This window comes from Carassius auratus, chromosome 6, assembly GCF_003368295.1.
Source record: "Carassius auratus strain Wakin chromosome 6, ASM336829v1, whole genome shotgun sequence".
Lineage (NCBI taxonomy): Eukaryota > Metazoa > Chordata > Actinopteri > Cypriniformes > Cyprinidae > Carassius > Carassius auratus.
The window spans coordinates 18,362,278-18,378,584 of NC_039248.1; the positions used below are offsets into that span (position 1 = coordinate 18,362,278).

At 41.7% G+C, this 16,307-nt stretch overlaps 35 non-coding genes across 35 annotated transcripts; all 35 read right to left on the reverse strand.

Moving 5' to 3' along the window:
- Nucleotides 1–175: 175 nt before the first annotated feature.
- trnaa-ugc (transfer RNA alanine (anticodon UGC)) lies at nt 176–247 on the reverse strand. Its single transcript has one exon. It is a non-coding gene; the product is annotated as a tRNA-Ala (tRNA).
- Nucleotides 248–357: 110 nt separating this feature from the next.
- Nucleotides 358–429, reverse strand: trnaa-ugc (transfer RNA alanine (anticodon UGC)). Its single transcript has one exon. It is a non-coding gene; the product is annotated as a tRNA-Ala (tRNA).
- Nucleotides 430–554: 125 nt separating this feature from the next.
- trnaa-ugc (transfer RNA alanine (anticodon UGC)) lies at nt 555–626 on the reverse strand. The gene has a single exon. It is a non-coding gene; the product is annotated as a tRNA-Ala (tRNA).
- A 111-nt stretch (nt 627–737) lies between these two features.
- Nucleotides 738–809, reverse strand: trnaa-agc (transfer RNA alanine (anticodon AGC)). The gene has a single exon. It is a non-coding gene; the product is annotated as a tRNA-Ala (tRNA).
- Nucleotides 810–1,717: 908 nt separating this feature from the next.
- Nucleotides 1,718–1,789, reverse strand: trnaa-ugc (transfer RNA alanine (anticodon UGC)). The gene has a single exon. It is a non-coding gene; the product is annotated as a tRNA-Ala (tRNA).
- Nucleotides 1,790–2,506: 717 nt separating this feature from the next.
- On the reverse strand, nt 2,507–2,578 carry trnaa-ugc (transfer RNA alanine (anticodon UGC)). Its single transcript has one exon. It is a non-coding gene; the product is annotated as a tRNA-Ala (tRNA).
- Nucleotides 2,579–2,705: 127 nt separating this feature from the next.
- Nucleotides 2,706–2,780, reverse strand: trnak-uuu (transfer RNA lysine (anticodon UUU)). Its single transcript has one exon. It is a non-coding gene; the product is annotated as a tRNA-Lys (tRNA).
- A 308-nt stretch (nt 2,781–3,088) lies between these two features.
- On the reverse strand, nt 3,089–3,160 carry trnaa-cgc (transfer RNA alanine (anticodon CGC)). Its single transcript has one exon. It is a non-coding gene; the product is annotated as a tRNA-Ala (tRNA).
- Nucleotides 3,161–3,634: 474 nt separating this feature from the next.
- Nucleotides 3,635–3,706, reverse strand: trnaa-agc (transfer RNA alanine (anticodon AGC)). Its single transcript has one exon. It is a non-coding gene; the product is annotated as a tRNA-Ala (tRNA).
- A 493-nt stretch (nt 3,707–4,199) lies between these two features.
- On the reverse strand, nt 4,200–4,272 carry trnaa-agc (transfer RNA alanine (anticodon AGC)). The gene has a single exon. It is a non-coding gene; the product is annotated as a tRNA-Ala (tRNA).
- An 838-nt stretch (nt 4,273–5,110) lies between these two features.
- trnaa-ugc (transfer RNA alanine (anticodon UGC)) lies at nt 5,111–5,182 on the reverse strand. The gene has a single exon. It is a non-coding gene; the product is annotated as a tRNA-Ala (tRNA).
- Nucleotides 5,183–5,307: 125 nt separating this feature from the next.
- On the reverse strand, nt 5,308–5,379 carry trnaa-ugc (transfer RNA alanine (anticodon UGC)). The gene has a single exon. It is a non-coding gene; the product is annotated as a tRNA-Ala (tRNA).
- An 861-nt stretch (nt 5,380–6,240) lies between these two features.
- Nucleotides 6,241–6,312, reverse strand: trnaa-agc (transfer RNA alanine (anticodon AGC)). Its single transcript has one exon. It is a non-coding gene; the product is annotated as a tRNA-Ala (tRNA).
- A 111-nt stretch (nt 6,313–6,423) lies between these two features.
- trnaa-ugc (transfer RNA alanine (anticodon UGC)) lies at nt 6,424–6,495 on the reverse strand. The gene has a single exon. It is a non-coding gene; the product is annotated as a tRNA-Ala (tRNA).
- A 507-nt stretch (nt 6,496–7,002) lies between these two features.
- Nucleotides 7,003–7,074, reverse strand: trnaa-cgc (transfer RNA alanine (anticodon CGC)). Its single transcript has one exon. It is a non-coding gene; the product is annotated as a tRNA-Ala (tRNA).
- A 296-nt stretch (nt 7,075–7,370) lies between these two features.
- On the reverse strand, nt 7,371–7,442 carry trnaa-ugc (transfer RNA alanine (anticodon UGC)). The gene has a single exon. It is a non-coding gene; the product is annotated as a tRNA-Ala (tRNA).
- A 125-nt stretch (nt 7,443–7,567) lies between these two features.
- Nucleotides 7,568–7,639, reverse strand: trnaa-cgc (transfer RNA alanine (anticodon CGC)). The gene has a single exon. It is a non-coding gene; the product is annotated as a tRNA-Ala (tRNA).
- A 111-nt stretch (nt 7,640–7,750) lies between these two features.
- Nucleotides 7,751–7,822, reverse strand: trnaa-ugc (transfer RNA alanine (anticodon UGC)). The gene has a single exon. It is a non-coding gene; the product is annotated as a tRNA-Ala (tRNA).
- A 1,060-nt stretch (nt 7,823–8,882) lies between these two features.
- Nucleotides 8,883–8,954, reverse strand: trnaa-ugc (transfer RNA alanine (anticodon UGC)). The gene has a single exon. It is a non-coding gene; the product is annotated as a tRNA-Ala (tRNA).
- Nucleotides 8,955–9,252: 298 nt separating this feature from the next.
- Nucleotides 9,253–9,324, reverse strand: trnaa-ugc (transfer RNA alanine (anticodon UGC)). The gene has a single exon. It is a non-coding gene; the product is annotated as a tRNA-Ala (tRNA).
- Nucleotides 9,325–10,192: 868 nt separating this feature from the next.
- Nucleotides 10,193–10,264, reverse strand: trnaa-ugc (transfer RNA alanine (anticodon UGC)). Its single transcript has one exon. It is a non-coding gene; the product is annotated as a tRNA-Ala (tRNA).
- Nucleotides 10,265–10,375: 111 nt separating this feature from the next.
- Nucleotides 10,376–10,447, reverse strand: trnaa-agc (transfer RNA alanine (anticodon AGC)). Its single transcript has one exon. It is a non-coding gene; the product is annotated as a tRNA-Ala (tRNA).
- An 838-nt stretch (nt 10,448–11,285) lies between these two features.
- trnaa-ugc (transfer RNA alanine (anticodon UGC)) lies at nt 11,286–11,357 on the reverse strand. The gene has a single exon. It is a non-coding gene; the product is annotated as a tRNA-Ala (tRNA).
- Nucleotides 11,358–11,482: 125 nt separating this feature from the next.
- On the reverse strand, nt 11,483–11,554 carry trnaa-ugc (transfer RNA alanine (anticodon UGC)). Its single transcript has one exon. It is a non-coding gene; the product is annotated as a tRNA-Ala (tRNA).
- Nucleotides 11,555–12,417: 863 nt separating this feature from the next.
- On the reverse strand, nt 12,418–12,489 carry trnaa-agc (transfer RNA alanine (anticodon AGC)). The gene has a single exon. It is a non-coding gene; the product is annotated as a tRNA-Ala (tRNA).
- A 111-nt stretch (nt 12,490–12,600) lies between these two features.
- trnaa-ugc (transfer RNA alanine (anticodon UGC)) lies at nt 12,601–12,672 on the reverse strand. Its single transcript has one exon. It is a non-coding gene; the product is annotated as a tRNA-Ala (tRNA).
- Nucleotides 12,673–13,179: 507 nt separating this feature from the next.
- trnaa-cgc (transfer RNA alanine (anticodon CGC)) lies at nt 13,180–13,251 on the reverse strand. Its single transcript has one exon. It is a non-coding gene; the product is annotated as a tRNA-Ala (tRNA).
- A 479-nt stretch (nt 13,252–13,730) lies between these two features.
- trnaa-ugc (transfer RNA alanine (anticodon UGC)) lies at nt 13,731–13,802 on the reverse strand. Its single transcript has one exon. It is a non-coding gene; the product is annotated as a tRNA-Ala (tRNA).
- Nucleotides 13,803–13,927: 125 nt separating this feature from the next.
- On the reverse strand, nt 13,928–13,999 carry trnaa-cgc (transfer RNA alanine (anticodon CGC)). Its single transcript has one exon. It is a non-coding gene; the product is annotated as a tRNA-Ala (tRNA).
- A 111-nt stretch (nt 14,000–14,110) lies between these two features.
- Nucleotides 14,111–14,182, reverse strand: trnaa-ugc (transfer RNA alanine (anticodon UGC)). The gene has a single exon. It is a non-coding gene; the product is annotated as a tRNA-Ala (tRNA).
- Nucleotides 14,183–14,307: 125 nt separating this feature from the next.
- Nucleotides 14,308–14,379, reverse strand: trnaa-cgc (transfer RNA alanine (anticodon CGC)). The gene has a single exon. It is a non-coding gene; the product is annotated as a tRNA-Ala (tRNA).
- Nucleotides 14,380–15,439: 1,060 nt separating this feature from the next.
- On the reverse strand, nt 15,440–15,511 carry trnaa-ugc (transfer RNA alanine (anticodon UGC)). Its single transcript has one exon. It is a non-coding gene; the product is annotated as a tRNA-Ala (tRNA).
- A 298-nt stretch (nt 15,512–15,809) lies between these two features.
- Nucleotides 15,810–15,881, reverse strand: trnaa-ugc (transfer RNA alanine (anticodon UGC)). The gene has a single exon. It is a non-coding gene; the product is annotated as a tRNA-Ala (tRNA).
- A 112-nt stretch (nt 15,882–15,993) lies between these two features.
- On the reverse strand, nt 15,994–16,065 carry trnaa-ugc (transfer RNA alanine (anticodon UGC)). Its single transcript has one exon. It is a non-coding gene; the product is annotated as a tRNA-Ala (tRNA).
- Nucleotides 16,066–16,190: 125 nt separating this feature from the next.
- On the reverse strand, nt 16,191–16,262 carry trnaa-cgc (transfer RNA alanine (anticodon CGC)). The gene has a single exon. It is a non-coding gene; the product is annotated as a tRNA-Ala (tRNA).
- Nucleotides 16,263–16,307: the final 45 nt, after the last annotated feature.

Sequence of the window (16,307 nt, forward strand, 5' to 3'; positions counted from 1 at the left end):
GGACCTCATACATGCAAAGCATGCGCTCTACCACTGAGCTACATCCCCACATTTCAATCAGCCCTGCTGCTTCTTTGTGTAACAAAACAGTAAACAATCGAGTCGTGTAACACTTCAGAGAAAAGAAGCCACTTTTCTCTTTCTTAATCTCACATGAAAGTCATTCAACAGTGCTTGGAGATGCTGGGGATTGAACCCAGGACCTCATACATGCAAAGCATGCGCTCTACCACTGAGCTACATCCCCACTTTTTGAGCCGCATTGCTGCTTCTTTGTTCAACAAACACTAACAATCCAGTAGTGTAACACTAGAGCAAAGAAGCAAATTATTTTGCTTAAACTCAGCAAACAGTGTTTGGAGATGCTGGGGATTGAACCCAGGACCTCATACATGCAAAGCATGCGCTCTACCACTGAGCTACATCCCCACATTTCAATCAGCCCTGCTGCTTCTTTGTGTAACAAACAGTAACAATCGAGTCGTGTAACACTTCAGAGAAAAGAAGCCACTTTTCTCTTTCTTAATCTCACATGAAAGTCATTCAACAGTGCTTGGAGATGCTGGGGATTGAACCCAGGACCTCATACATGCAAAGCATGCGCTCTACCACTGAGCTACATCCCCACTTTTTGAGCCGCATTGCTGCTTCTTTGTTCAACAAACACTAACAATCCAGTAGTGAAACACTAGAGCAAAGAAGCAAAATTATTTTGCTTAAACTCAGCAAACAGTGCTTGGAGATGCTAGGGATTGAAACCAGGACCTCATACATGCTAAGCATGCGCTCTACCACTGAGCTACATCCCCATATTACGAGCAGCAATGCTGCTTTTTTGTTCAACAAACAATAACAATCCAGTAGTGTAACACTAGAGCAAAGAAGCGAAATTATTTTGCTTAAACTCAGCAAAAAGTGCTTGGAGATGCTGGGCAAATACATGCAAAAGATGCAATCTACCACTGAGCTACATCTCCATTTAACACTGAGCTACATTCCCATGTGGGATTGAAACCAGGACCTCATACATGCTAAGCCATGCGCTCTACCCACTGAGCTACATCCCCATATTACGAGCAGCAATGCTGCTTCTTTGTTTCAACAAACACTGACAATCCAGTAGTGTAACACTAGAGAAAAGATTCAAAATAATTTTGCTTAAACTCAGCAAACAGTGCTTGGGGATGCTGGGGCATATACATGCAAAGAGGCAATCTACCTCTGAGCTACATCCCATTTAACATAGAACTTCTCTGCTTCTTTCTTTTACAAACACTATCAATCTAGTCATGTAAGAATTTAGGGGAAAGAAGCAACATATTTTTTCTTATCTCACATGAAAGTCATTAAACATTGATTGGAAATGCTAGGGATTGAAACCCAGGACCTCACACATTTCAAAGCATGTGCTCTAACACTGAGCAACATCCCCATATTTTGAGCAGCATTTCTGCTTCTTTGTTCAACAAACACTAACAATCCAGTAGTGTAACACTAGAGCAAAGAAGCAAAATTATTTTGCTTAAACTCAGCAAACAGTGCTTGGAGATGCTAGGGATTGAAACCAGGACCTCATAACATGCTAAGCATGCGCTCTACATCCCCATATTATGAGCAGCATTGCTGCTTCTTTGTTCAACAAACACTAACGATCCAGTAGTGTAACACTAGAGCAAAGAAGCTAAACTATTTTGCTTAAACTCAGCAAAACAGTGCTTGGAGATGCTGGGTATTGAACCCAGGACCTCATACATGCAAAGCATGCGCTCTACCACTGAGCTACATCCCCACATTTCAGTCAGCCCCTGCTGCTCCTTTGTGTAACAAACAGTAACAATCGGTTCGTGTAACACTTCATAGAGAAGAAGCCACTTTCTCTTCTTAATCTCACATGAAAGTCATTAAACAGTGCTTGGAGATGCTGGGGATTGAACCCAGGAACTCATACATGCAAGCATGCGCTCTACCACTGAGCTACATCCCCACATTTCAATCATCCCTGCTGCTTCTTTGTGTAACAAACAGTAACAATCGAGTCGTGTAACACTTCAGAGAAAAGAAGCCACTTTTTCTCTTTCTTAATCTCACATAAAAGTTTTTAAACAGAGCTTGGAGATGCTGGGGATTGAACCCCGGACCTCATACATGCCAAAGCATGCGCTCTACCACTGAGCTACATCCCCACGTTTCAATCATCCCTGCTGCTTCTTTGTGTAACAAACAGTAACAATCGAGTCGTGTAACACTACAGAGAAAAAGAAGCCACTTTTCTCTTTCTTAATCTCACATTAAAGTCATCAACAGTGCTTGGAGATGCTGGGGATTGAACCAGGACCTCATACATGCAAAGCATGCGCTCTACCACTGAGCTACATCCCCACATTTCAATCATCCCTGCTGCTTCTTTGTGTAACAAACAGTAACAATCGAGTCGTGTAACACTTCAGAGAAAAAGAAGCCACTTTTCTCTTTCTTAATCTCACATGAAAGTTTTTAAACAGGAGCTTGGAGATGCTGGGGATTGAACCCAGGACCTCATACATGCAAAGCATGCGCTCTACCACTGAGCTACATCCCCACATTTTCAATCATCCCTGCTGCTTCTTTGTGTAACAAACAGTAACAATCGAGTCGTGTAACACTTCAAGAGAAAAGAAGCCACTTTTCTCTTCTTAATCTCACATGAAAGTTTTTAAACAGAGCCTTGGAGATGCTGGGGATTGAACCCAGGACCTCATACATTGCAAAAGCATGCCGCTCTACCACTGAGCTACATCCCCACGTTTTTGAGCAGCTTTGCTGCTTCTTTGTTCAACAAACACTAACAATCCAGTAGTGAAACACTAGAGCAAAGAAACAAAATTATTTGCTTAAACTCAGCAAACAGTGTTTGGAGATGCTGGGGATTGAACCCAGGACCTCATACATGCAAAACAAGCGCTCTACCACTGAGCTACATCCCCACATTTCAATCAGCCCTTCTGCTTCTTTGTGTAACAAACAGTAACAATCTAGTCGTGTAACAATTGAGAGAAAAGAAGCCACTTTTCTCTTTCTTAATCTCACATGAAAGTCATTAAACAGTGCTTGGAGATGCTGGGGATTGAACCCAGGACCTCATACATGCGAAGCATGCGCTCTACCACTGAGCTACATCCCCACTTTCTGAGCAGCATTGCTGCTTCTTTGTTCAACAAACACTAACAATCCAGTAGTGAAACACTAGAGCAAAGAAGCAAAATTATTTTGCTTAAACTCAGCAAACAGTGCTTGGAGATGCTAGGGATTGAACCCAGGACCTCACACATGCAAAGCATGTGCTCTAACACTGAGCTACATCCCCATATTTTGAGCAGCATTGCTGCTTCTTTGTTCAACAAACACTAACAATCCAGTAGTGTAACACTAGAGCAAAGAAGCAAAATTATTTTGCTTAAACTCAGCAAACAGTGCTTGGGGATGCTGGGCAAATACATGCAAAAGAGGCAATCTACCTCTGAGCTACATCCCCATTTAACATAGAACTTTGCTGCTTCTTTCTTTTACAAACACTATCATCTAGTCATGTAAGAATTTAGGGGAAAGAAGCAACATATTTTTTCTTAATCTCACATGAAAGTCATTAAACATTGCTTGGAGATGCTGGGGATTGGACCCAGGACCTCATACATGCTAAGCATGCGCTCTACCACTGAGCTACATCCCCATGTTATGAGCAGCATTGCTGCTTCTTTGTTCAACAAACACTAACAATCCAGTAGTGTAACACTAGAGCAAAGAAGCTAAACTATTTTGCTTACACACATCAAACAGTGCTTGGAGATGCCTGGGTATTGAACCCAGGACCTCATACATGCAAAGCATGCGCTCTACCACTGAGCTACATCCCCACATTTCAATCAGCCCTGCTGCTTCTTTGTGTAACAAACAGTAACAATCGAGTCGTGTAACACTTCAGAGAAAAGAAGCCACTTTTCTCTTTCTTAATCTCACATGAAAGTCATTCAACAGTGCTTGGAGATGCTGGGGACTGAACCCAGGACCTCATACATGCAAAGCATGCGCTCTACCACTGAGCTACATCCCCACTTTTTTGAGCCGCATTGCTGCCTCTTTGTTCAACAAACACTAACAATCCAGTAGTGAAACACTAGAGCAAAGAAGCAAAATTATTTTGCTTAAACTCAGCAAACAGTGCTTGGAGATGCTAGGGATTGAAACCAGGACCTCATACATGCTAAGCATGCGCTCTAACCACTGAGCTACATCCCCATATTACGAGCAGCAATGCTGCTTCTTTGTTCAACAAACAATAACAATCCAGTGGTGTAACACTAGAGCAAAGAAGCGAAATTATTTTGCTTAAACTCAGCAAACAGTGCTTGGAGATGCTGGGCAAATACATGCAAAAGATGCAATCTACCACTGAGCTACATCTCCATTTAACACTGAGCTACATTCCCATGTCTTGAGCAGCATTGCTGCTTCTTTGTTCAACAAACACTGACAATCCAGTAGTGTAACACTAGAGAAAAGATTCAAAATAATTTTGCTTAAACTCAGCAAACAGTGCTTGGGGATGCTGGGCATATACATGCAAAAGAGGCAATCTACCTCTGAGCTACATCCCCATTTAACATAGAACTTATCTGCTTCTTTCTTTTACAAACACTATCAATCTAGTCATGTAAGAATTTAGGGGAAAGAAGCAACATATTTTTTCTTAATCTCACATGAAAGTCATTAAACATTGATTGGAAATGCTAGGGATTGAACCCAGGACCTCACACATTCAAAGCATGTGCTCTAACACTGAGCAACATCCCCATATTTTGAGCAGCATTTCTGCTTCTTTGTTCAACAAACACTAACAATCCAGTAGTGTAACACTAGAGCAAAGAAGCAAAATTATTTTGCTTAAACTCAGCAAACAGTGCTTGGAGATGCTAGGGATTGAAACCAGGACCTCATACATGTTAAGCATGCGCTCTACATCCCCATATTATGAGCAGCATTGCTGCTTCTTTGTTCAACAAACACTAACGATCCAGTAGTGTAACACTAGAGCAAAGAAGCTAAACTATTTTGCTTAAACTCAGCAAACAGTGCTTGGAGATGCTGGGTATTGAACCCAGGACCTCATACATGCAAAGCATGCGCTCTACCACTGAGCTACATCCCCACATTTCAATCAGCCCTGCTGCTTCTTTGTGTAACAAACAGTAACAATCGAGTCGTGTAACACTTCATAGAGAAGAAGCCACTTTTCTCTTTCTTAATCTCACATGAAAGTCATTAAACAGTGCTTGGAGATGCTGGGGATTGAACCCAGGACCTCATACATGCAAAGCATGCGCTCTACCACTGAGCTACATCCCCACATTTCAGTCAGCCCTGCTGCTCCTTTGTGTAACAAACAGTAACAATCCAGTCGTGTAACAATTCAGAGAAAAGAAGCCACTTTTCTCGTTCTTAATCTCACATGAAAGTCATTAAACAGTGTTCGGAGATGCTGGGGATTGAACCCAGGACCTCATACATGCAAAGCATGTGCTCTACCACTGAGCTACATCCCCACATTTCAATCAGCCCTGCTGCTTCTTTGTTCAACAAACAATAACAATCCAGTAGTGTAACAATAGAGACAAGAAGCAAAATTATTTGCTTAAACTCAGCAAACAGTGCTTGGAGATGCTGGGCAAATACATGCAAAAGATGCAATCTACCACTGAGCTACATCTCCATTTAACACTAAGCTACATTCCCATGTCTTGAGCAGCATTGCTGCTTCTTTGTTCAACAAACACTGACAATCCAGTAGTGTAACACTAGAGAAAAGATTCAAATAATTTTGCTTAAACTCAGCAAACAGTGCTTGGGGATGCTGGGCATATACATGCAAAAGAGGCAATCTACCTCTGAGCTACATCCCCATTTAACATAGAACTTCTCTGCTTCTTTCTTTTACAAACAATATCAATCTAGTCATGTAAGAATTTAGGGGAAAGAAGCAACATATTTTTTCTTAATCTCACATGAAAGTCATTAAACATTGATTGGAGATGCTAGGGATTGAACCCAGGACCTCACACATTCAAAGCATGTGCTCTAACACTGAGCAACATCCCCATATTTTGAGCAGCATTGCTGCTTCTTTGTTCAACAAACACTAACAATCCAGTAGTGTAACACTAGAGCAAAGAAGCAAAATTATTTTGCTTAAACTCAGCAAACAGTGCTTGGAGATGCTAGGGATTGAAACCAGGACCTCATACATGCTAAGCATGCGCTCTACCACTGAGCTACATCCCCATATTATGAGCAGCATTGCTGCTTCTTTGTTCAACAAACACTAACAATCCAGTAGTGTAACACTAGAGCAAAGAAGCTAAACTATTTTGCTTAAACTCAGCAAACAGTGCTTGGAGATGCTGGGTATTGAACCCAGGACCTCATACATGCAAAGCATGCGCTCTACCACTGAGCTACATCCCCACATTTCAATCAGCCCTGCTGCTTCTTTGTGTAACAAGCAGTAACAACCGAGTCGCGTAACACTTCAGAGAAAAGAAGCCACTTTTCTCTTTCTTAATCTAACATGAAAGTCATTCAACAATGCTTGGAGATGCTGGGGATTGAACCCAGGACCTCATACATGCAATGCATGCGCTCTACCACTGAGCTACATCCCCACGTTTTGAGCAGCTTTGCTGCTTCTTTCTTCAACAAACACTAACAATCCAGTAGTGTAACACTAGAGCAAAGAAGCAAATTTAAATTTGCTTTTTAGTCAGCAAACAGTGTTTGGAGATGCTGGGGATTGAACCCAGGACCTCATACATGCAAGGCATGCGCTCTACCACTGAGCTACATACCCACATTTCAATTAGCCCTGCTGCTTCTTTGTGTAACAAACAGTAACAATCCAGTCGTGTAACAATTCAGAGAAAAGAAGCCACTTTTCTCTTTCTTAATCTCACATGAAAGTCATTAAACAGTGCTTGGAGATGCTGGGGATTGAACCCAGGACCTCATACATGCGAAGAATGCGCTCTACCACTGAGCTACACCCCCACTTTTTGAGCAGCATTGCTGCTTCTATGTTCAACAAACACTAACAATCCAGTAGTGAAACACTAGAGCAAAGAAGCAAAATTAATTTGGTTAAACTCAGCAAACAGTGCTTGGAGATGCTAGGGATTGAACCCAGGACCTCACACATGCAAAGCATGTGCTCTAACACTGAGCTACATCCCCATGTTATGAGCAGCATTGCTGCTTCTTTGTTCAACAAACACTAACAATCCAGTAGTGTAACACTAGAGCAAAGAAGCAAATTAAAATTTGCTTTTTACTCAGCAAACAGTGTTTGGAGATGCTGGGGATTGAACCCAGGACCTCATACATGCAAAGCATGCGCTCTACCACTGAGCTACATCCCCACATTTCAACCATCCCTGCTGCTTCTTTGTGTAACAAACAGTAACAATCTAGTTGTGTAACACTTCAGAGAAAAGAAGCCACTTTTCTCTTTCTTAATCTCACATGAAAGTCATTAAACAGTGCTTGGAGATGCTGGGGATTGATCCCAGGACCTCATACATGCGAAGCATGCGCTCTACCACTGAGCTACATCCCCACTTTTTGAGCAGCATTGCTGCTTCTTTGTTCAACAAACACTAACAATCCAGTAGGGTAACACTAGAGCAAAGAAGCTAAACTATTTTGCTTAAACTCAGCAAACAGTGCTTGGAGATGCTGGGTATTGAACCCAGGACCTCATACATGCAAAGCATGCGCTCTACCACTGAGCTACATCCCCACATTTCAATCAGCCCTGCTGCTCCTTTGTGTAACAAACAGTAACAATCCAGTCGTGTAACAATTCAGAGAAAAGAAGCCACTTTTCTCTTTCTTAATCTCACATGAAAGTCATTCAACAGTGCTTGGAGATGCTGGGGATTGAACCCAGGACCTCATACATGCAAAGCATGCGCTCTAACACTGAGCTACATCCCCTCTTTTTGAGCAGCATTGCTGCTTCTTTGTTCAACAAACACTAACAATCCAGTAGTGAAACACTAGAGCAAAGAAGCAAAATTATTTTGCTTAAACTCAGCAAACAGTGCTTGGAGATGCTAGGGATTGAACCCAGGACCTCACACATGCAAAGCATGTGCTCTAACACTGAGCTACATCCCCATATTTTGAGCAGCATTGCTGCTTCTTTGTTCAACAAACACTAACAATCCAGTAGTGTAACAATAGAGCAAAGAAGCAAAATTATTTTGCTTAAACTCAGCAAACAGTGCTTGGAGATGCTGGGCAAATACATGCAAAAGATGCAATCTACCACTGAGCTACAACCCCATTTAACACTGAGCTACATTCCCATAACTTGAGCAGCATTGCTGCTTCTTTGTTCAACAAACACTAACAATCCAGTAGTGTAACACTAGAGAAAAGATTCAAAATTATTTTGCTTAAACTCAGCAAACAGTGCTTGGAAATGCTGGGCAAATACATGCAAAAGTGGCAATCTACCTCTGAGCTACATCCCCATTTAACATAGAACTTTGCTGCTTCTTTCTTTTACAAACACTATCAATCTAGTCATGTAAGAATTTAGGGGAAAGAAGCAACATATTTTTTCTTAATCTCACATGAAAGTCATTAAACATTGCTTGGAGATGCTGGGGATTGGACCCAGGACCTCATACATGTTAAGCATGCTCTCTACCACTGAGCTACATGCCCATGTTATGAGCAGCATTGCTTCTTCTTTGTGTAACAAACAGTAACAATCGAGTCGTGTAACACTTCAGAGAAAAGATGCCACTTTTCTCTTTCTTAATCTCACATGAAAGTTTTTAAACAGAGCTTGGAGATGCTGGGGATTGAACCCAGGACCTCATACATGCAAAGCATGCGCTCTACCACTGAGCTACATCCCCATGTTATGAGCAGCATTGCTTCTTCTTTGTTCAACAAACACTAACAATCCAGTAGTGTAACAATAGAGCAAAGAAGCTAAACTATTTTGCTTAAACTCAGCAAACAGTGCTTGGAATTGAACCCAGGACCTCATACATGCAAAGCATGCGCTCTACCACTGAGCTACATCCCCACATTTCAATCAGCTCTGCTGCTTCTTTGTATAACAAACAGTAACAATCGAGTCGTGTAAAACTTCAGAGAAAAGAAGCCACTTTTCTCTTTCTTAATCTCACATGAAAGTCATTAAACAGTGCTTGGAGATGCTGGGGATTGAACCCAGGACCTCATACATGCAAAGCATGCGCTCTACCACTGAGCTACATCCCCACGTCTTAAGCAGCATTGCTGCTTCTTTGTTCAACAAACACTAACAATCCAGTAGTGTAACACTAGAGCAAAGAAGCGAAATTATTTTGCTTTTTACTCAGCAAACAGTGCTTGGAGATGCTGGGTATTGAACCCAGGACCTCATACATGCAAAGCATGCACTCTACCACTGAGCTACATCCCCACATTTCAATCAGCCCTGCTGCTTCTTTGTTCAACAAACAATAACAATCCAGTAGTGTAACAATAGAGCAAAGAAGCAAAATTATTTTGCTTAAACTCAGCAAACAGTGCTTGGAGATGCTGGGCAAATACATGCAAAAGATGCAATCTACCACTGAGCTACATCTCCATTTAACACTGAGCTACATTCCCATGTCTTGAGCAGCATTGCTGCTTCTTTGTTCAAGAAACACTAACAATCCAGTAGTGTAACACTAGAGCAAAGAAGCTAAACTATTTTGCTTAAACTCAGCAAACAGTGCTTGGAGATGCTGGGTATTGAACTCAGGACCTCATACATGCAAAGCATGCGCTCTACCACTGAGCTACATCCCCACGTCTTGAGCAGCTTTGCTGCTTCTTTGTTCAACAAACACTAACAATCCAGTAGTGTAACACTAGAGCAAAGAAGCAAATTAAAATTTGCTTTTTACTCAGCAAACAGTGTTTGGAGATGCTGGGGATTGAACCCAGGACCTCATACATGCAAAGCATGCGCTCTATAACTGAGCTACATCCCCACATTTCAACCATCCCTGCTGCTTCTTTGTGTAACAAACAGTAACAATCTAGTCGTGTAACACTTCAGAGAAAAGAAGCCACTTTTCTCTTTCTTAATCTCACATGAAAGTCATTAAACAGTGCTTGGAGATGCTGGGGATTGAACCCAGGACCTCATACATGCAAAGCATGCGCTCTACCACTGAGCTACATCCCCACTTTTTGAGCCGCATTGCTGCCTCTTTGTTCAACAAACACTAACAATCCAGTAGTGAAACACTAGAGCAAAGAAGCAAAATTATTTTGCTTAAACTCAGCAAACAGTGCTTGGAGATGCTAGGGATTGAAACCAGGACCTCATACATGCTAAGCATGCGCTCTACCACTGAGCTACATCCCCATATTACGAGCAGCAATGCTGCTTCTTTGTTCAACAAACAATAACAATCCAGTGGTGTAACACTAGAGCAAAGAAGCGAAATTATTTTGCTTAAACTCAGCAAACAGTGCTTGGAGATGCTGGGCAAATACATGCAAAAGATGCAATCTACCACTGAGCTACATCTCCATTTAACACTGAGCTACATTCCCATGTCTTGAGCAGCATTGCTGCTTCTTTGTTCAACAAACACTGACAATCCAGTAGTGTAACACTAGAGAAAAGATTCAAAATAATTTTGCTTAAACTCAGCAAACAGTGCTTGGGGATGCTGGGCATATACATGCAAAAGAGGCAATCTACCTCTGAGCTACATCCCCATTTAACATAGAACTTCTCTGCTTCTTTCTTTTACAAACACTATCAATCTAGTCATGTAAGAATTTAGGGGAAAGAAGCAACATATTTTTTCTTAATCTCACATGAAAGTCATTAAACATTGATTGGAAATGCTAGGGTTTGAACCCAGGACCTCACACATTCAAAGCATGTGCTCTAACACTGAGCAACATCCCCATATTTTGAGCAGCATTTCTGCTTCTTTGTTCAACAAACACTAACAATCCAGTAGTGTAACACTAGAGCAAAGAAGCAAAATTATTTTGCTTAAACTCAGCAAACAGTGCTTGGAGATGCTAGGGATTGAAACCAGGACCTCATACATGCTAAGCATGCGCTCTACATCCCCATATTATGAGCAGCATTGCTGCTTCTTTGTTCAACAAACACTAACGATCCAGTAGTGTAACACTAGAGCAAAGAAGCTAAACTATTTTGCTTAAACTCAGCAAACAGTGCTTGGAGATGCTGGGTATTGAACCCAGGACCTCATACATGCAAAGCATGCGCTCTACCACTGAGCTACATCCCCACATTTCAATCAGCCCTGCTGCTTCTTTGTGTAACAAACAGTAACAATCGAGTCGTGTAACACTTCATAGAGAAGAAGCCACTTTTCTCTTTCTTAATCTCACATGAAAGTCATTAAACAGTGCTTGGAGATGCTGGGGATTGAACCCAGGACCTCATACATGCAAAGCATGCGCTCTACCACTGAGCTACATCCCCACATTTCAGTCAGCCCTGCTGCTCCTTTGTGTAACAAACAGTAACAATCCAGTCGTGTAACAATTCAGAGAAAAGAAGCCACTTTTCTCGTTCTTAATCTCACATGAAAGTCATTAAACAGTGTTCGGAGATGCTGGGGATTGAACCCAGGACCTCATACATGCAAAGCATGTGCTCTACCACTGAGCTACATCCCCACATTTCAATCAGCCCTGCTGCTTCTTTGTTCAACAAACAATAACAATCCAGTAGTGTAACAATAGAGACAAGAAGCAAAATTATTTTGCTTAAACTCAGCAAACAGTGCTTGGAGATGCTGGGCAAATACATGCAAAAGATGCAATCTACCACTGAGCTACATCTCCATTTAACACTAAGCTACATTCCCATGTCTTGAGCAGCATTGCTGCTTCTTTGTTCAACAAACACTGACAATCCAGTAGTGTAACACTAGAGAAAAGATTCAAAATAATTTTGCTTAAACTCAGCAAACAGTGCTTGGGGATGCTGGGCATATACATGCAAAAGAGGCAATCTACCTCTGAGCTACATCCCCATTTAACATAGAACTTCTCTGCTTCTTTCTTTTACAAACAATATCAATCTAGTCATGTAAGAATTTAGGGGAAAGAAGCAACATATTTTTTCTTAATCTCACATGAAAGTCATTAAACATTGATTGGAGATGCTAGGGATTGAACCCAGGACCTCACACATTCAAAGCATGTGCTCTAACACTGAGCAACATCCCCATATTTTGAGCAGCATTGCTGCTTCTTTGTTCAACAAACACTAACAATCCAGTAGTGTAACACTAGAGCAAAGAAGCAAAATTATTTTGCTTAAACTCAGCAAACAGTGCTTGGAGATGCTAGGGATTGAAACCAGGACCTCATACATGCTAAGCATGCGCTCTACCACTGAGCTACATCCCCATATTATGAGCAGCATTGCTGCTTCTTTGTTCAACAAACACTAACAATCCAGTAGTGTAACACTAGAGCAAAGAAGCTAAACTATTTTGCTTAAACTCAGCAAACAGTGCTTGGAGATGCTGGGTATTGAACCCAGGACCTCATACATGCAAAGCATGCGCTCTACCACTGAGCTACATCCCCACATTTCAATCAGCCCTGCTGCTTCTTTGTGTAACAAGCAGTAACAACCGAGTCGCGTAACACTTCAGAGAAAAGAAGCCACTTTTCTCTTTCTTAATCTAACATGAAAGTCATTCAACAATGCTTGGAGATGCTGGGGATTGAACCCAGGACCTCATACATGCAATGCATGCGCTCTACCACTGAGCTACATCCCCACGTTTTGAGCAGCTTTGCTGCTTCTTTCTTCAACAAACACTAACAATCCAGTAGTGTAACACTAGAGCAAAGAAGCAAATTTAAATTTGCTTTTTAGTCAGCAAACAGTGTTTGGAGATGCTGGGGATTGAACCCAGGACCTCATACATGCAAGGCATGCGCTCTACCACTGAGCTACATACCCACATTTCAATTAGCCCTGCTGCTTCTTTGTGTAACAAACAGTAACAATCCAGTCGTGTAACAATTCAGAGAAAAGAAGCCACTTTTCTCTTTCTTAATCTCACATGAAAGTCATTAAACAGTGCTTGGAGATGCTGGGGATTGAACCCAGGACCTCATACATGCGAAGAATGCGCTCTACCACTGAGCTACACCCCCACTTTTTGAGCAGCATTGCTGCTTCTATGTTCAACAAACACTAACAATCCAGTAGTGAAACACTAGAGCAAAGAAGCAAAATTAATTTGGTTAAACTCAGCAAACAGTGCTTGGAGATGCTAGGGATTGAACCCAGGACCTCACACATGCAAAGCATGTGCTCTAACACTGAGCTACATCCCCATGTTATGAGCAGCATTGCTGCTTCTTTGTTCAACAAACACTAACAATCCAGTAGTGTAACACTAGAGCAAAGAAGCTAAACTATTTTGCTTAAACTCAGCAAACAGTGCTTGGATATGCTGGGTATTGAACTCAGGACCTCATACATGCAAAGCATGCGCTCTACCACTGAGCTACATCCCCACGTTTTGAGCAGCTTTGCTGCTCCTTTGTTCAACAAACACTAACAATCCAGTAGTGTAACACTAGAGCAAAGAAGCAAATTAAAATTTGCTTTTTACTCAGCAAACAGTGTTTGGAGATGCTGGGGATTGAACCCAGGACCTCATACATGCAAAGCATGCGCTCTACCACTGAGCTACATCCCCACATTTCAACCATCCCTGCTGCTTCTTTGTGTAACAAACAGTAACAATCTAGTTGTGTAACACTTCAGAGAAAAGAAGCCACTTTTCTCTTTCTTAATCTCACATGAAAGTCATTAAACAGTGCTTGGAGATGCTGGGGATTGATCCCAGGACCTCATACATGCGAAGCATGCGCTCTACCACTGAGCTACATCCCCACTTTTTGAGCAGCATTGCTGCTTCTTTGTTCAACAAACACTAACAATCCAGTAGGGTAACACTAGAGCAAAGAAGCTAAACTATTTTGCTTAAACTCAGCAAACAGTGCTTGGAGATGCTGGGTATTGAACCCAGGACCTCATACATGCAAAGCATGCGCTCTACCACTGAGCTACATCCCCACATTTCAATCAGCCCTGCTGCTTCTTTGTGTAACAAACAGTAACAATCGAGTCGTGTAACACTTCAGAGAAAAGAAACCACTTTTCTTTTTCTTAATCTCACATGAAAGTCATTAAACAGTGCTTGGAGATGCTGGGGAATGAACCCAGGACCTCTTACATGCGAAGCATGCGCTCTACCACTGAGCTACATCCCCACATTTCAATCAGCCCTGCTGCTCCTTTGTGTAACAAACAGTAACAATCCAGTCGTGTAACAATTCAGAGAAAAGAAGCCACTTTTCTCTTTCTTAATCTCACATGAAAGTCATTCAACAGTGCTTGGAGATGCTGGGGATTGAACCCAGGACCTCATACATGCAAAGCATGCGCTCTAACACTGAGCTACATCCCCTCTTTTTGAGCAGCATTGCTGCTTCTTTGTTCAACAAACACTAACAATCCAGTAGTGAAACACTAGAGCAAAGAAGCAAAATTATTTTGCTTAAACTCAGCAAACAGTGCTTGGAGATGCTAGGGATTGAACCCAGGACCTCACACATGCAAAGCATGTGCTCTAACACTGAGCTACATCCCCATATTTTGAGCAGCATTGCTGCTTCTTTGTTCAACAAACACTAACAATCCAGTAGTGTAACAATAGAGCAAAGAAGCAAAATTATTTTGCTTAAACTCAGCAAACAGTGCTTGGAGATGCTGGGCAAATACATGCAAAAGATGCAATCTACCACTGAGCTACAACCCCATTTAACACTGAGCTACATTCCCATAACTTGAGCAGCATTGCTGCTTCTTTGTTCAACAAACACTAACAATCCAGTAGTGTAACACTAGAGAAAAGATTCAAAATTATTTTGCTTAAACTCAGCAAACAGTGCTTGGAAATGCTGGGCAAATACATGCAAAAGTGGCAATCTACCTCTGAGCTACATCCCCATTTAACATAGAACTTTGCTGCTTCTTTCTTTTACAAACACTATCAATCTAGTCATGTAAGAATTTAGGGGAAAGAAGCAACATATTTTTTCTTAATCTCACATGAAAGTCATTAAACATTGCTTGGAGATGCTGGGGATTGGACCCAGGACCTCATACATGTTAAGCATGCTCTCTACCACTGAGCTACATGCCCATGTTATGAGCAGCATTGCTTCTTCTTTGTGTAACAAACAGTAACAATCGAGTCGTGTAACACTTCAGAGAAAAGAAGCCACTTTTCTCTTTCTTAATCTCACATGAAAGTTTTTAAACAGAGCTTGGAGATGCTGGGGATTGAACCCAGGACCTCATACATGCAAAGCATGCGCTCTACCACTGAGCTACATCCCCATGTTATGAGCAGCATTGCTTCTTCTTTGTTCAACAAACACTAACAATCCAGTAGTGTAACAATAGAGCAAAGAAGCTAAACTATTTTGCTTAAACTCAGCAAACAGTGCTTGGAATTGAACCCAGGACCTCATACATGCAAAGCATGCGCTCTACCACTGAGCTACATCCCCACATTTCAATCAGCTCTGCTGCTTCTTTGTATAACAAACAGTAACAATCGAGTCGTGTAAAACTTCAGAGAAAAGAAGCCACTTTTCTCTTTCTTAATCTCACATGAAAGTCATTAAACAGTGCTTGGAGATGCTGGGGATTGAACCCAGGACCTCATACATGCAAAGCATGCGCTCTACCACTGAGCTACATCCCCACGTCTTAAGCAGCATTGCTGCTTCTTTGTTCAACAAACACTAACAATCCAGTAGTGTAACACTAGAGCAAAGAAGCGAAATTATTTTGCTTTTTACTCAGCAAACAGTGCTTGGAGATGCTGGGTATTGAACCCAGGACCTCATACATGCAAAGCATGCGCTCTACCACTGAGCTACATCCCCACATTTCAATCAGCCCTGCTGCTTCTTTGTGTAACAAACAGTAACAATCGAGTCGTGTAACACTTCAGAGAAAAGAAACCACTTTTCTTTTTCTTAATCTCACATGAAAGTCATTAAACAGTGCTTGGAGATGCTGGGGAATGAACCCAGGACCTCATACATGCGAAGCATGCGCTCTACCACTGAGCTACATTCCCACGTTTTGAGCGTCTATGCTGCTTCTTTGTTCAACAAACACTAAC